Source organism: Equus przewalskii, chromosome 3 (assembly GCF_037783145.1).
Source record: "Equus przewalskii isolate Varuska chromosome 3, EquPr2, whole genome shotgun sequence".
Lineage (NCBI taxonomy): Eukaryota > Metazoa > Chordata > Mammalia > Perissodactyla > Equidae > Equus > Equus przewalskii.
The window spans coordinates 54,384,977-54,402,930 of record NC_091833.1 but is presented as its reverse complement, the minus strand read 5'-3'; the positions used below and the strand labels follow the sequence as shown (position 1 = coordinate 54,402,930).

The following is a 17,954-nucleotide window of genomic DNA, read 5'->3' as shown; positions in this document are numbered from 1 at the left end:
ATGTTACGATATTTTACCACAATTGAAAAAAAAGAAGAGACACGGGGAAATGTCTTACAAAAATCTGGTCTGTGCCAAGAAAGTCTCTGGATTATTAAAAAAAAAAAAAAAGACAAAACTGTCACCTGATAGGTCTGACTTGGAAGGCAGACCACATTCCTTTTGAGCCTATAAATTTAGGAGAGATGATTGAAAAGAGTCTGCACAGAAGAGTACAAATTTGGTGCCTTGAAGGGCTGGAAAAGCCAATGGCTTCCATACCCAGAACAGCACGAGATCTGAGATGAGAAAAAGTGTGTTGCCTTCCTCCAAAGTCTAGTTCCAGAGGCCTCAAAACAGCTGCCACTAAACTAAGAGAGGGAGGTGTGGAGGGCAAGGAAGCAAAGAAATAAAGCAGGCTCAAGACCCAGGTCTTGGAAGAAACTTTGGAAGACACTGCAGCATGCGAACTGTCTGGAAGTTAATAGATCAGACGCCAGCTGAGTTTCTGAGGGAACTGTATTTGCAAGGATACCATAGCCAAGCCATGAAACCTGGTGACCGCTATTCTCTCCAAATTTACATCAGCAGGCAGTGGGCTGCAAAAGCTGGACAGCCACCAAGGAGGGCATATCCCCAACACCCTTCTTCAGATTTGGTGAAAGATGAAACTGAAAAGGAAGAGCACCCCTCCCCCAAGGGCAAGGCCTAGGGACATACAGAACCATGGACACAGGGGGCCTCCCGAAGAGCAGAGCCAGGGTCTAATCAGGGACCTTCCTCCTGCGCCAGGGAGAGGACCCTCCCATTACCTGCCCCAGGATTCCAGGATTGCTATGGGCCCGGGGCTGCTGTGTGCATTTCATTCTCCTCCTTTTTGAATGGGAATTTTAATTGTGGTTTTCTACCCCTGTTCCGCCATTGTATATCGAGTACGAGTGGAGAAGGGGAGATAATTTGCCTTTTAGTTCACAGGTTGCCGGACCATTAGGAACCACATCCGAACCTGACGGAAAGGACTGTGCATTACCCAGGGACCATGGACTTTCAGGTCATACATTTACTGGATGGGCTTTTGTTCGTCTCCCTTGGGATGAAGCGAGTGTGTTCTATGTATTGGAAGTAGGGCGTTCACTGATAGTTAAGGCCCAGAGGAACTGACTGTAGCAACACTGTTGGCTGTCTATGAAAATCCATTCTTTCCTTCTTCCATTGTGTTAGAAGAATGGCTAGGCATTTAGCTGCCCAGCCTCCTCCGCACGGTGAAGTAACCATGTGACTAAATTCCTGCCAATGGAATGGGAGCAGAAGAGATGTGTGCCACTTCCTGGCTTGGCACACACATCTCTCAAACACTCCCTTCCAATGGGCTGAGATGGTGATGACCAGAACAAAGAAGCCACGTTGAGCATGGCCTGGCTGTCATGAACCCTGGCTATCAAGAACCTCCCCCACTGATATGGGACACTGACTCTGGACTGTTACATGAGAAAAAAAAATACCACTCCATTTTTAAGCCACATTATTGTTGGGTTTCTTGTTATAGCAGCTGAACCTTTGACTTTAGCTAAAACATTCAGATATTCTGTTAACTGCAACCCAAATATCTTATCTGACACCTCACATTATTCCATATAGAAATGACAAAGTCACTCTGTGCATGAGCTACTTGAGAGGTGCGTGGACTCTTAGGCAAGAATAATTTAACAGATTCCTGCCCTGGTGAATCAGATGTTCCAAGTGACTAGGTGGTTTCCTAAGAACGTGGAAGAATGAAGGCCAGGGAATGGCTTCCTCACTTAGCAGTGACCAATCTTTTATATACAGTTTTTACAAAAGTTTTATAAATACACAAACATACCTTTTCCCTAAAGAGCTAGTTGTATTTTATAGATCTGGAACAAAGGAATACTCACAGTATCCTGGGAGGTATAAAAAAGGCTGGGCAACGTTACTAATTTTATTTTATAGATGACAAGGAGGTGATTACTCTCGACATGCCTGATTCAGCAGGTGTAAAGAATCTTTTCTAGGCTCTTTGCCATATGCAATGATTTCATGTGGCTTTCTATCCCTAAGGCAAAAAACAAACACACAAAACCCTGTGAAGCAGTCTGACCACAAGCTAACTGAAAATGAAATCCTTGTGCCCAGAAGTTTCTGGTCCACAACTTGGAAAGAGCATCACAACACCCTCTCTGGCCCACAGTCACAGCGCCAAGTGCCAAAGAGACAGTGACTCCTCACAGTGCTGGCACCCCCTTGCTAGGCTCTGACACCACCACCTCAGGCCTGGTTCAAGGAAGAGAAACAACCAAACATGAAACTAACCAGAGCAAACGAAAAATCCCCAAAGGACAGATAAGTCCAGTAAGTTCAAGAGAAGGGGATCTGAGAAGGAAATTTAGGGGGTCTCTTACCATGGCTAGTGGCGGACCGCTAAGGCTGAGAAATGCAGGGCTAATGCGTGTGATGTCAAACCCCAAACACTGAACTTGGATGTCCTCACCCAACAAACTGGCAGCTGCTTGGTGGACGTGTTATACCAAAGGTGATGGTCAAAATGATAATTCTTCCACTCCATTATAGTGGGAACACAGAACAGAGCTAGAACCATGAGTACATGTCCTGGACCCAGATTCTCCAGTTTCAAATCTAGGCTCTGCCACTTAGTTGCTGGGTGACGCTGTACAAATTGTTTAATGTCTCTATGCCTCAATTTTTTCATCTGCAGAATGGGATCATAATACTACCTACTTCCTAGGGCTGCCATGAGGATTAAGGGAGTTAACACATATAAGGCTCTTTGATAAGCATATGGCAAGCACTCTATAATCGGTAATCTATTGTCATCAATAATTGTCTTAATATCACTGATGCCCACCCGACTTGTGATCCAGGAAAAAAAAAAGTAGAACTGCAGATTTATTCCAGCTTAATGGTGACTGCTTAGGAATTCAGTGAGGAACCTGAAAGAGAACGGAGGATAGGTTTTAATGTTCTCTCGGTGAAGCAAGGCGTGACCTTGTACAAAAACCCCTCCAACAGTCTCTTAGAAATTATGCTGATGACTTCTTTGGAAGGACAAAAAAAAAACCACATGAAATATACCAGACCAGAGGTTGCTCTGTGGAGTTCAGACTGGAACTGAAGACGGTCATACATCACCCTGCATCCTTCCCACGGCCAGAACTAATCAACAACTCAGAACCCAAACTCCCCCAAACACCCAGAACCACTACATCACCAGAATGAAAACCAGTGAGACCAGGGACGCGTAAAATGTAGTCAGCTGCCGGATGCCTGTTCCTCCACAGCCAGTGGGCCTTGCACGCACGTTGTGGAAGGTTGACCTAAAGCAGTTTCTCGTTTCATACAGCACCCGGTACAGAAAACCACCCGGATCAGACCCTATAAATTATCAACCTTCTCTATGCTCCTCAACCCCTCATCCCCACAGAGGACGTCAGTTCATGCTAAGTTCAAGCATGTAGGAGGCTATAGGGTATAACGGTATGCCTGCAGAATTAGGGGCAAAATTAGGAAAATCAGCAACAAATGTGGTTCCACAGTTAACCAAGGAATGGAAGCACGTAGAGGTGTGCAAACTGAACAACAACCTACAAGTGCTGTTAAGAGACTGGCGCGTTCCCCAACCCTCTGAAAGCGGTGACTGGCGTGAAGCTGGAATTCCAAGCTGCTCAATACGCTGGCCCAGCATCGTGCCCCTTGGTGGCCCTCCAAGCAGACCAAGGATGCTTTGGCTTTGGTTCTGGGTACCTCTGTAGGACAGTGCTCTCCCAATTGTCCCTTTCACAGCTCAGGTGGAGCTCCCTTCTGTGGCCCATCTCTACATCCCTGTGAAGAGGGATCACATGCTGATGCCCAGTACCTTCGGGCAGGAGGGGAAAGAAAGGGGGAAGGTCGGGGAAGCAGCTTCTATGACACACAGGCCATCTCTCCCAAATTCCTGCCTTTTGTTCCTGTACCACCCCTAGACCAACAGTTTCCTCCCCACTGTGGTGTGGCTGCCCAGCTTCTGCATGATGAGCACCGTTCTGCCTTTCAGGACTTGCCACCTGCCTGTGCTGCTTCTCCCTCCCAGCCATGGTACCTGCATAACTCACCCTTAACAGCTCTGCAGGACTCGGTCCCCTCACAAAGAACAGACTGAGAAAATAGTTTTCTTGTAGAAAGACAGTATTCGTGAGTAAACAGATAACCTGTTCTCTTTCTGCAGATAACTAATTTATAGCATGTTATTCAGATTCTCAAATCAGCTATGCTCCCCCTAATATCTTGAATTGTTCCTTGACTGGTGTGAATTAAGGGCACATGTGCTGACTGCTTGAGCCAAACCCTCAGAATTCTGAGTGTGTGTGAACAGTGCGAGACACGGGAAAAGCTGCTTTTCTTCTAGGATGTGTTTGTTTTCTGGAAAGAAACAACCCGACAGTAAAGAATAGCAATTTGCCAAACCAGTCTTGCTTGATATAAATATCCTCACTTTTATTGTTCTAGATCTATATTTACCAAATCCCCTTTTGGCCTATAATATGGTTTTCTGAATGGAGTTACTCCTAAGAAAGGATTTTCCTAAGCCAACAATTAATGCTACTTTTGCCTCACAGTGAATACATTTCTACTCCATTCAGAAACGTCTCATGAACTTCTCATTGTGAATTGGCCTCCAGTGTTTGAGCAGCTCGTAAATGATGAAAGAAAGCTGTGAAGCTGAGAGCGGAGACCTTGGACCTGGGTAGACTCCCCGGGTACGACGGCTCTCGCTTAACCAGCTCTGCTCTTTGCCCTCTTTCTACACACACTGAGGGCTGGGCCAAGCCTTGTGCATTTTTGTTCCCCTCATATCACTGGACTTGTGGATTGTATACACACGGAATTAAAGATTGGAAAATGGAAAGTGAAAGCCCTCAGGAATGCCACGCCCTAAACTGTTAACAGTTAAACACATATCCTTCCGGGATAGGTAAACATTTTCCCTCATATGTAGATGTGTGAGATTTTTACTTAACATTTTGTGGGCACCTTTATACGTCAGAAGTCACAGATATCATCTTGATCTTAACAAACCGGCAGTCTCCACTTCTCCATTAACAGCAGTTCCATCCTTCCCGTTTCTCAGGCCCAAAGCCTCAGGGTCACCTTAAACACCTCAATTTCTCACACACCCCGTATGCAATGTGCCAGGAAATCCTGATCCCAAAGAGGTCCTAAACCTCACCACAGGAGCCAGGGAGATCCTTTCAAAACACATGGCATTATGCCCAGGCCCCTACCTCCCAGCGCCCACTCCTCTGACTTTGCCCACTACTTTTCCCTGCCTCCAGGCACCCTGGCCTCCATGCAGACCTTGGATGCCCCCGGCACCTCCCTGCACTGTCCCCCAGAAATGCATATGACTGCTCCCTCACCCCCGCAAATCTTCACCAAAGTGGTACCTTCCTGAAGAGACCTTTCTTGAACATCCATTTTTGTTTTATTGAGGTATAATAGACATATAACATTATATTAGTTTCAGGTGTACAACATAATGATTCAATATTTGTATATATTGTGAAATGATCACCACAAAATGAGCTGACATCTGTCACCATACATAGTTACAAGTTTTTTTTTCTTGTGATGAGAATTTTTAAGATTTACTCTTTTAGCAACTTTCAAATATAGAATACAGTATTATTGACTATAGTCACCATGCTGTACATTACATTCCCAGGACTTTATTTTATAACCAGAAGTTGGTACCTTTTGACCACCATCACTCATTTTGCCCACCCCTACTTCCTGCCTCTGACAAAGCACCAATCTGTTCTCTGTATCTATGAGCTTGGTTTGATTGGGTTTTTTAGATTTCACATATAAGTAAGATCATATGGTATTTGACTTTCTCTATCTGACTTATTTCACTTAGCATAATGCCCTCAAGATCCATCCATGTTGTGGTAAATGGCAAGATTTCCTTCTTTTTCATGGCTGAATAATATTCCATTGTATATATACACCACATCTTCTTTATCCATTCATCCATCTATGGACATTTAGGTTTTTTCCATATCTTGGCTATTGTAAATAATGCTGCAATGAACATTGGGGCACAGATATGTTTTCAAGCCAGTACTTTTGTTTTCTTCAGATAAATATCTAGAAGTAGAATTGCAGATGATATGGTAGTTCTATTCTTAATTTACTGAGGAACCTCCATACTGTTTTCCATAGCAGCTGCACCAATTTATAGTTCCATCAACAGTACACAGGCATTCCCTTTGTTCCACATCCTTGCCAACACTTGTTATTTCTTGTCTTTTTGATAATAATCATTCTGGCAGGTGTGGGATGATATCTCATTGTGGTTTTGATTTGCATTTCCCTGATGATTAGTGATGCTGAGCACCTTCCATTTATCTGTTAGGGTCATCTGTGTGTCTTGTCTTCCGAACATCTTTTTTTTTTTTGTTTAAAGATTTTATTTTTTCTTTTTCTCCCCAAAGCCCCCCGGTACATAATTGTATATTTTTAGTTGTGGGTCCTTCTAGTTGTGGCATGTGGGACGCCACCTCAGCATGGCTTGATGAGCGGTGCCATGTCCACACCCAGGATCCGAACTGGCCAAACCCTGGGCCGCCAAAGTGGAGCATGCGAACTTAACCACTTGGCTATGGGCCCGGCCCCTGAACATCCATTTTAAATCAATCTCATCCCTCACTTTCAGAATTTTCTACACTGCCCTGCCATATTTTTCTCCATGGCCCCTATTACTAAATTTTACCTATTTATTTTATTAACAGACTTTGTTCTTACACTAAATGTAAACTCCAAGAGGGTAGAGATTTTTATCTTTTGTTTCTTTTCTTATCCCTGGAGTCTAGAACAAGTCCTGGCCCATAGTAGGGTGTTTGATGAATATTTGGTGAAGAATGAATGAAAGGCACTGTGCTAGGAAATGGGAAACATAAGAATTGAAAAAGCAAAACAAAAGCATGAATTTTGGCTCAAGGAACAGAAATGTCGATGCAAATAACTACACTTAAGGAGTAACTTGATAGTTGCTATACATAAGTTGAAAACAAAGATCTGTGTCTACACTACAGTACGAGTAACTAATTCTGACCATGCAGGGTCCAAGGAGAGGGTGGCATTTGAGCTGGGCCTTGGATGATAAATAAAATTGTAAAATACTAAACAGGAAAGGAAGGCTACCAAAGAGACACTGCCTAAAAAGGAAATAGAAAATATTTGTGGAGAGAAGGACGTGAGGCAGTGGGGCTGATGCATGGGGCATTTGGTTGAAGAGATGTGAGGTGGGAGGCAAGGTTTGGGAGGTGTCTGCAGCCAGGCTGTGTGGGGCCTGGACAGCATCAGGAGAAGGACTGAAGGGGGACTACATTCTTGAGTTATGGGGGGGCACTGAGTGTTTCTTTATTAGTGATGAGGTGAAGACGGCACTTTAGGAGGATTAAGTTTGCTCTTTGTTACAGTATTATCTTGAAATACAAAGACATGGGAGGTAGAGAAACAGGCTAGAAGGCCACAGGAAGGATGGCCATCCCCATGTTCTAACCACACTTCTTTTCCTCACGAGTTCTTTGGTTGGGATTGGTGACCTAGCCTGGGTGTGCCCTGTCTTGTTATCTCACCCAAATCCACAACTGACTAAGATGAAACAGTGCAGAGAGAGCACAACATTGAAAATCCTTGAAATGGTTTTTGATATGATGAGAGTAAGCTCCAACAGAACATCACAGAATATATTCTGGAAATCAGTTAGGGGTCAGTAGCACTGGAAATTTTACTTCCAGTTGGGGTAAATGATAGATTTACAGAGATAAAGAGATGATTCTGTTTATTTGGGGTACAAAGAAAGGTTGGCATCTTAATGCATGAAATCAAAAGGTGTACTACCCTGAGAGGCATCAGATAGCCAACTGTATGGTCTGGAAGCATTCTATATGATGATAAAAGAATGAGAGGAAAGAGTGGGTAGGGTCAAAATAACCTACTTTATTAAAACACAGCAACTAAAAACAAGACTATAATTCAAAATTGGGTGCAGAAACTAAAGTTTCTCAGAAGTATCATTTTATTCTTTGATTTTTTTTTTTTTTTTTTTTTTTTGCAGCAGAAAAATCTGTGTTCTTCTCTTTCCAAAGACATTCACTATACATTTATGGAGACACAACACACTTCTAAAAAGAGAGAAGTGTGTCTTGGGAGCCCTGCATTTCATCCTCTAGCTGTAAATGAAAAGCCCATTTCTTTTAAAATGCAAACAAGCTGCTTGCAGCTTTCTCTAGATTCTTCAGAAAAATATCCAAGTAATTGACTTATTTATTATGTTTTTCCTTCTTATTTACATAACCACCTGAAAAAACGACTGTATTTTCAGTCATACAACAAGTATTTACCAAGTGACATATCTGGGTCAGGTACTGTATGGGTAGCAGGAAAGGCACAGGTACAAAGAGGGCAAGGATTCTGTCCTCAAGGGGTCTAGAGGAGGAGGCAGACACAACTGAATAATTATAAGTGCAAATGTAGTAACTTTCATAATACAAACAAGCCCCACCAAACCCAAAATAAGGCATACATAATCCCAGTGAGGAAAGAGGGAAGAGATTAACACAGGAGGTGACATTTAAGATGGTCTTGAAGGAATTCACCAGACAGATGAAAATACAGGGCATTCTGGGCAGAGTACAGACAAAGCCACAGAAATGCAATTCGATCACGAACTTATTTTATCAGTGAAGAGGGTTTCAGTAAGGCTATAGTATTAGGGGAGCAGGAAGCTATTGCAATGTTCCTGGAGAGAGACACTGGTATCCTGAACCAAAGGAGCAGCAGTTGGGACATCATGAAACGATGAATTCAAAAAATATTTTGGGGTGATGTCAGCATCATGGTGGAGTGAGCTGTTCCCTTAGGCTCTCCCCTACTAAGATACAACAAAAAGGACATTCATTAACCAACAGAGGATATCCACACAGCACAACAGACATCTGAGAGATCCACACAGCTGTACATCTGAAGGCAGGGATATTGGGTCCCCCAGGAAGTGGAAGGAGGGAAGTAGTTCTCCTCCCCATCTCCAACAGCAGGATTCTAGGGCATGGGACCTCACGCAGGGGCCAGCGTGCGACTCTGAGAGGAGACAGGGAAAAGGCAATCCTCCTAGGAATGCTCTCGCTCTCAGAGTTGCCTCTCAGCCCATGGGAATGCTCCACACCCAGGTGGCTTAGTTACCATGGGGGCCACCCCACCAAGCCAAGCAACCCAGGCAGGCTGCTGATGAGGGCAGAGCAGGAGCACGGGTGGGAAAGAAAGGACCTCCTCCCTCCCCATCCCACCTGGTGCACCAGCTTGGCCAGTTGCTCAGCGCAGGGGACTGCACCAGAGCACCTGCACCAACATGTGTGAAGCAGTGGCAGCTAGTGAGCAAATGCAGATGGGCTCTGTCAGAACAGCTTCCAACGGTTGGGCACAACTGCCAGTGACACAATGGGCTCAGAAAACACAGCTCCTGCCCCCACCAGTGGTGGCAGGTGGAATCTGCGACCAGATACTACTGCTATGCTCAGGCAAAGGTCCACTCCATCAAACAGCATGAAAAAATACATTCACACTCCAGATCAGAAGGAAAATAACAAGTCTCAAGAAACCAATCCTGCAGTCACAGAAATTTACAATCTAAATGACAGAGAACTCAAAATAGTTATCACACAGAAACTCAATGAGTGACAAGAAAACTCAGAAAGACAGTTCAATGAACTTAGGAATAAAATTAATGAGCAGAGGGAATTCTTCACAAAAGAGATTGAAACTCTCAAAAGAAAAAAAAACAGAAATGCTGGAGGTGAAAAACATGATGAATGAGATAAAAATCAATCCAAAAATCCTTAAAAAACAGAGTTGACAATATGGAGGACAGAATTAGTAATTTAGAGGACAGAAATATAGAAATGCTTCAGATGGAGGAATAGCAAGAACTAAGATTAAAAAGAAATGAAGAGGGGCCAGCCTGGTGGCACAGCGGTTAAGTCTGCACGTTCTACTTTGGCAGCCCAGGGTTCGCTGGTTCAGATCCCAGATGTGGACATGGCACCACTTGGCAAGCCATGCTGTGGTAGGCGTCCCACATATAAAGTAGAGGAAGATGGGCACAGATGTTAGCTCAGGGCCAGTCTTCCTCAGCAAAAAGAGGAGGATTGGCAGCAGATGTTAGCTCAGGGCTAATCTTCCTCAAAAAAAAAAAAAAAGAAATGAAGAAAATCTCTGAGAAATATCTGACTCAACTAGGAAATGCAACATAAGGATCACAGGTATTCCAGAAGGAGAAGAGAGAAAGAAAGGGGCAGAGAGCTTGTACAAAGAAAGAATAGCTGAGAACTTCCCAAACATTGGTAAGGAGCTGGAATTACATGTAAATGAAGCCAAAAGAACTCCTAATTATATCAGTGCTAAAAGACTTTCACCAAGGTATATAGCAGTAAAACTGGCAAAAGTAAATGACAAAGGAAAAATATTAAGGGCAGCAAGGCAGAAGAAAATAACTTACAAAGGAACCCCTATCAGGTTTTCAGTGGATTTCTCAGCAGAAACCTTACAGGCTAGGAGAGAGAGGAATGATATATTAAAAATTCTGAAAGACCAAAAACTTTCAGCCAAGAATACTCTATCCAGTGAGAATATCCTTCAGATATCATAGCGAAATAAAAGCTTTCCTAGATAAACAAAAGAGTTCATTGCCACAAGACCCCCCTCCACACACAAGAAATGATCGAGAAGGCCCTCATACATGGAAAAAAAAAAAAAAGAAAAAAAGAAGAGGGTTTACAAAGCCTTGAGCAAGGAGATAAACAGACAGACAAAATCAGAAAATTGCAGTTCTCCATCAGAACAGGTTAGCAAACAATTATAACATTAAATATAAAGTGAAGGAAAGCAGAAAAAATGACTATAATCACTTCATTTCAATCACAATCTCATAACACCAAAGCGAATAAATTGTGACAACAATAACTTAGATGGGGAAGAGAAAAGGGACAGAAATTGCTTAGGCTAAGGAGATAAGAGGCTATCAGAAAATGGACTATCTCATCTACAATATCTTTTATATGAACCTCACAGTAACCACTAAATAGAGACACAAATGCTAAATAAAGAGAAAACCATCATAGAAAATTACCAAACTGAAATGGCAGTCAGAAATACATGGGATGAAAAACAAGGGAAATACAAAACAACCAGAAAACAAGAGATAAAATGTCAGTATTAAGCCATAATATAACAATTATCACTCTAAATATAAATGGATTGAATTCTCCAATCAAAAGATACACAGTGGCTGGATGGATTAAAAAACAAGACCCAATAATATGCTGCCTCCAGAAAATACATCTCAGCTGTAAAGAAAAACACAGGTTCAGAATGAAGGGATGCAAGACAATACTCCAAGCAAATGGCAAACAAAAGAAAGCAGGTATTGCCATACTTATATCAGACAAAGTAGACCTCAAGATAAAAAAGGCAATGAGAGACAAAGACGGGCATTATATAATGACAAAAAGGATATTCCACCAAGAGGACATAACACTTATGAATACATATGCACCTAACACAGGAGCACCAAAGTACATAAAGCAACTATTAACAGACCTAAAGGGAGAAATTAACAGCAACATAATAATAGCAGGGGGCCTCAACACCCAACTTACATCAATGGATACATCATCGAGACAGAAAGTCAAGAAGGAAATAGTAGAATTAAGTGAAAAATTAGACCAGATGGACTTACTAGATATATTTAGAACACTCCATCCAAAAACAGCAGAATACACATTCTTCTTAAGTACACATGGAACATTCTCAAAGATAGACCATATGTTGGAAAACAAAGCAAGCCTCAATAAATTTAAGAAGATTGAAATAATATCAAGCATCTTTCCCAATCATAATGCTGTGAAACTAGAAATCAACTGCAAGAAAAAATCTGGGAAAGTGACAAATAACTGGAGACTAAACAACATACTACTGAACAACCATAGGATCAATGAAGAAATTAAAAGAGAAATGAAGAAATATGTGGAGACAAATGAAAATGAGTATACACCATACCAATTCATATGGGATGCAGCAAAAGCGGCACTAAGAGGGAAATTCATAGCAACATAGGCCCACCTTAACAACCAAGAAAAATCTCAAATAAGCAATCTTAAACTACACCTAACAGAACTAGAAAAAGAAGGACAAACAAAGCCCAACGACAGCAGAAGGAGGGAAATAATAAAAATTAGAGCAGAAATAAATGAAACTGAAACAAACAAAAACAGTGGAAAGGATCAATGAAACAAAGAGCTGGTTCTCTGAGAAGATAAACAAAATTGACAAACTCTTAGCCAGACTCACTAAGAAAAAAGAGAGAAGACTCAAATAAATAAAATTGGAAATGAAAGGGGAGAAATTACAATGGATACCACAGAAATACAAAGGATTACAAGAGATTACTATGAAAAACTATATGCCAACAAATTGGACAATCTAGAAGAAATGGGTAATTCTTAAGGCTCATACAACCTCCCAAAACTGAATCAAGAAGAAATAGAGAATCTGAATAGACCAATCACAAGTAAAGAGATTGAAACAGTAATCAAAAACCTCCCCAAAAATAAAAGTCCAGAACCAGATGGCTTCCCTGGAGAATTCTACCAAAAATTCAAAGAAGATTTAATACCCATCCTTCTCAAACTATTCCAAAAAATTGAAACAGATGGGAACACTTCCTAACTCATTCTACAAGGCCAACATCACCTTGATCCCGAAGCCAGACAAGGACAACACAAAGAAGGAAAATCACAGGCCAATATTGCTGATGAACATAGATGCAAAAATCCTCAACAAAATATTTGCAAACCAAATACAGCAATACGTTAAAAGGATCATACACCATGATCAAGTGGGATTTATACCAGGGATGCAGGGATGGTTCAACATCTGCAAATCAATCAATGTGATACACCATATTAACAAAATGAGGAATAGAAACCACATGATCATCTCAATAGATGCAGAGAGAGCATTTGACAAGATCCAACAGCTATTTATAATAAAAACTCTGAATAAAATGGGTACAGAAGGAAAGTACCTCAACATAATAAAGGCCATATATCGGGGCTGGCCCCGTGGCCAAGTGGTTAAGTTCGCGCGCTCCGCTGCAGGTGGCCCAGTGTTTCGTTGGTTCGAATCCTGGGCGCGGACATGGCACTGCTCGTCAGACCACGCTGAGGCAGCGTCCCACATGCCACAACTAGAAGGACCCACAATGAAGAATATACAACCATGTACGGGGGGGCTTTGGGGAGAAAAAGGAAATAAAATAAAATTAAAAAAAAAAAATAAAGGCCATATATCACAAACCTACAGCCAACATCATACTCAGTGGTGAAAAGCTAAAAGCCATCTCTGTGAGAACAGGAAAAAGACCAGGGGACCCACTCTCACCACTCCTATTCAAATAGTACTGGAGGTTTTTCCCAGAGTGATTAGGCAAGAAAAAGAAATAAGAGGTATCCAAATTGGTAAGGAAGAAGGAAACTCATTCTTTGCTGTGGACATGATGCTATACATAGAAAAACTTTAAAAATCCATCAGAAAACTATTAGAAATAATCAACAACTACAGCAAAGTTAAAGGTACAAAATCAACTTACAAAAAATCAGTTGCATTTCTGTACAGTAATAATGAACCAGCAGAAAGAGAACTCAAGAACACAATCCCATTTACAACTGCAACAAAAAAGAATAAAATATCTAGGAATAAATTTAACCAAAGATGTGAAAGATCTATACACTGAAAACTATAAGACATTACTGAAAGAAATTGATAATGACATAGAGAAATGGAAAGACATTCCATGATCATGGATTGGAAGAATAGACATAGTTAAAATGTCCATATTACCTAAAGCAATCTACAGATTCAATGCAATCCCAATCAGAATCCCAATGACATGCTCGCAGACATAGAACAAAGAATCCTAAAATTCACATGGAACAACAAAAGACCCCAAATAACTAAACCAATCCTGAGAAAGAAGAAGAAAGCTGGAGACATCACAATCCCTGAATTCAAATTATACTACAAAGCTTATAGTAATCAAAACAGCATGGTACTGGTACAAAAACACACACAGGGTCTGTGGCCGAGTGGTTGGGTTTGTGCACTCTGCTTTGGAGGCCCAGGGTTTCGCCGGTTTGGATCCTGGGCACAGACATGGCACCGCTCAACAGGCCATGCTAGGGTGGCATCCTACATGGCATGACCAGGGCCACTTACAACTAGAATATGCAACTATGTACTGAGGGGCTTTGGGGAGAAAGATGAAAAAGAAAAAGAAAGAAAGAAAAAGAAGATTGGGAACGGTTGTTGGCTTAGATGCCAATCTTTAAAAAAACACAAAAAAACAGACACACAGATCAGTGGAACAGAATGGAAAGCCCAGAATGGAAAGCCCAGAATAAAACCACATATCTATGGACAGCTAATCTTCAACAAAGGAGCCCAGAACACACAATGGAGAAAGGAAAGTCTCTTCAATAAATAGTGTTGGGAAAACTGGACAGCCACATGCAAAAGAATGAAAGTAGACCATTATCTTTCGCCTTCCTCAAAATTAACTCAAAATAGATTAAAGTCTTGAAGGTAAGATGTGAAACATAAAACTCCTAGAAGAAAATATAGGCTGTACACTCTTTGACATCTGTCTTAGTAGTATCTTTCAAATACCATGTCTACTCAGGTAAAGGAAACAAAAGAAAAAAGTAAACAAATGGGACTACACCCAACTTAAGAGCTTCTGCAAGGCAAAGGAAACCAGGAACAAAACTAAAAGACAACCCACCAACTGGGATAAAATATTTGCAAATCATATATCCAACAAGGGGTTAATCTCCAAAATATATAAAGAACTCACACAACTGAACCACAAAAAACCAAAGAACCAATCACAAGAGCAGAGGATCTGAACAGACATTTTTCCAAAGAAGATAAACAGATGGCCAATAGGCACATCAAAAGATGTTCAACATCACAATTACTAGGGAAAAGCAAATCAAAACTACAATGAGATATTACCTTACACCTGTTAGAATGGGTATAATTACCAAGACAAAAAATAATAAATGTTGGAGAGGATGTGTAGAAAAGGGGACCCTCATACACTGCTAGTGGGAATAAAAACTGGTGCAGCCACTATTGAAAACAGTATGGATATTTCTCAAAAAATTAAAAATAGAAATACCGTATGATCCAGCTATCCCACTACTGGGTATTTATCCAAAGAACTTGAAATTGACAATTAAAAGAGACTTATGCACCCTATGTTCATTGCAGCATTATTCACAATAGCCAAGATGTGGAATCAACCCAAGTGTCCATCGACTGACAAATGGATAAAGAAGATGTGGTATATATATCCAATGGAATACTACCCAGACATAAAAAAATACAAAATTGTGCCATTTGCAACAACATCGATGGACCTTGAAGGTATTATGTTAAATGAAATAAGGCGCTCAGAGAAAGGCAAACACTGCACGATTTCACTCATATGTGGAGGATAAACGAACACATGGACAAAGAGAACAGATTAGTGGTTACCAGAGGGGAAGCGGGTTGGGGGGTGGGCACAGGGGGTAAAGGGACACATATATATGGTGACTGATAAACAGTAATGTACACCTGAATTTCACAATGCTATAAACTATTATGATCTTAATAAAATAATAATAAAAAAATATTTTGGAGGTGGGAGGTATAAGCAGAAAAAATGGTTGATAGATTTCATTCTTGAAAACATAGCTGAGGTAGGGCCTGCAGTACACAACTTTCAATGAATAGAAACCCTTTAGTTTATTCCACCGAGGGAAATTTTGTACTTGTAGTAAAGTCAGCTTGGGTTTAGTGAAGGAAAAAATAATTATTGCATTGATAGGATCAGTAGATTTTGTTCTAAAAGAAAGGTATGTAAGTGAAAGTACCTTTTGTGGATCCAATCAATACTGAAATTGAGTAATAAAACCAGAAGGGACTATATTATTTCCAAATTCTACTTCAGTGATTTGTCTCCCGTTAAAGTGGGCACAAACCAGAAAACCCAATTAAAGATGGGAGGAGAGAGGAATGAGAGTGAAGATACACAGGAGATAAAGATCTATGAAAACTCAGTGACAATCAGGATAAAGAAAGAGCTTAGCATAGCTCTTTAATTAAAGGATAACATTCCATTCTTTGTTTTTTTATTGTTTAACAAAGATAAAGAGATAGCCAGTCTTTTCTCTCAGGCAGAAAAACACTTAACAGCTTCTGGCTATGGTTATAAAATGATACCCACGGCTGTGGGCAAACATTGGTCAATTTTTCCACGGCCCCACAAAACAAGTCCCTAGACTCTGCTACAGGGAGGCCACACCATCACCTTAACATCACCCCATTCCTCCCTCTAGGACATGAGAGTGGGTCAGGCCACTACCTCCTGAATGGGCAGGGTAGCTGGAGCTCCAGCCATTGTACCCTGGGCTCTAAAACCATCCTTGCTGAAGGGCTAGGAGAGCAGGGAGTAGAGAAAAGCTGCAAAGCCCTTTTCTTAAACAAAGAAAAGAGAGCTTTTACAGGAAAGCGCAGGAATGCATTTTCGGGTTGGGGCTGAGGAGACAAGGGCAACTATATTTGAATCTAAAGGAAGCATAAAAATAAGCAGAGCAAATTTCTGGCAATCAATGCTGGATCGTATCTGCTAAACTGACCTGCTACTTAGAGAGGTCAAAGGTATTACTGAGCCTTTGGAATCAACCGGCCTGCAAAGTATTGGTAGGGAAATAATAACAACAACAGTAACAACAACAGCGGTGATGACGAGATACTGGCAGCAGGAATTCTCTAAGTCATCGCACCAACTCTATGAGGTAGAGACTATTATTGCCAATTTACAAATGAGAATACAAGGGCTTACAGAGGTTTAATATCTTGCTCAAGGTCACACAGCTAGTAAAGGGTTGAGTCCAAGCTCTTGCCCACTACATTCCACTACACTCTATTATCCTTTATTACACTTGCTACTTACAAAAAACCCTCCGTTAACTACAATGTGTGGATGATGTTCTAAGTAAATTCAGATGGTTTTGCTTTTAATTCTTACTGATAATCTTTCTAAAATCTATCTTACCTCAGTACAGACGGTATACTCAGCATAATTATGCCGTTCACTGGCGACTCAGGGTCTTCCGTTGAGTCATGATTTTCTCTCCCCTGGGATGTCCTCATGTAATTCTTATCCATCTCTCTGGAACCAATTCCATTGCCAGCCAATCTAGGAAGGGTTTTGCCTCACCACCCAGCCCACAGTGGGTTCTTTTTGCAAACTATTGCTCCTATCTCAGATCTTTTAGTTCAGAGAGTAAATACCAGGCATGTGAGAATCAGATACATGCATTTTGTGGTGGCTTTGTAATGTGTCAACTTGGCTAGCCTGAACAAAGTTTTCCAGAATTTCCTTGCTGGGATATTTCTGGTGAGAGTGGGCTACAAGAGACATTTTTCACATGAGATTTGGAGGTGAAAGTGAAGCAACAGCCATTAAAAACAAACCACATTTATTTTGGAATAATTTTAGATGCACAGAGCTCTTTTGCTTTTACATTCGGAAGGTTGGGGCAGACGCTTTTGTAACTCCCGCACGTGGTTGTTTATCTGCTACCTCCCTCCTCCGTGTGTGGCAGCCGCTGGGACAGCAGGAGGCACCCACTTCTGTGGCAGGACATCCACTTCCTCCAGGTTGGAGGCAGGAGAACTGACGTGGTTCCAGTCTGTCCTCATGGGTTCCAGTTCATGCTCATGAGTTCCATTGTGTGCTTGTTGGATCCAGTATTCCTCCCCCTGACACATCCCCTTTTCATCTATCTTTC

The 17,954-nt window shown here is 41.4% G+C and overlaps 1 protein-coding gene across 5 annotated transcripts in view; it reads right to left on the bottom strand.

Annotated features, from left to right (window-relative positions):
* TMEM150C (transmembrane protein 150C) overlaps positions 1-17,954 on the bottom strand; it is an 85,029-nt gene that overhangs the window by 26,146 nt on the left and 40,929 nt on the right. The window contains exon 2 of one of the 5 annotated variants that reach the window (XM_070614544.1): positions 2,864-2,948. The exons of the other annotated variants lie outside the window; for them this stretch is intronic. The gene's annotated coding sequence lies outside the window, so the exon portion shown is untranslated. The remainder of the gene's footprint in view (positions 1-2,863; positions 2,949-17,954) is intronic. 5 annotated transcript variants of the gene reach the window in all.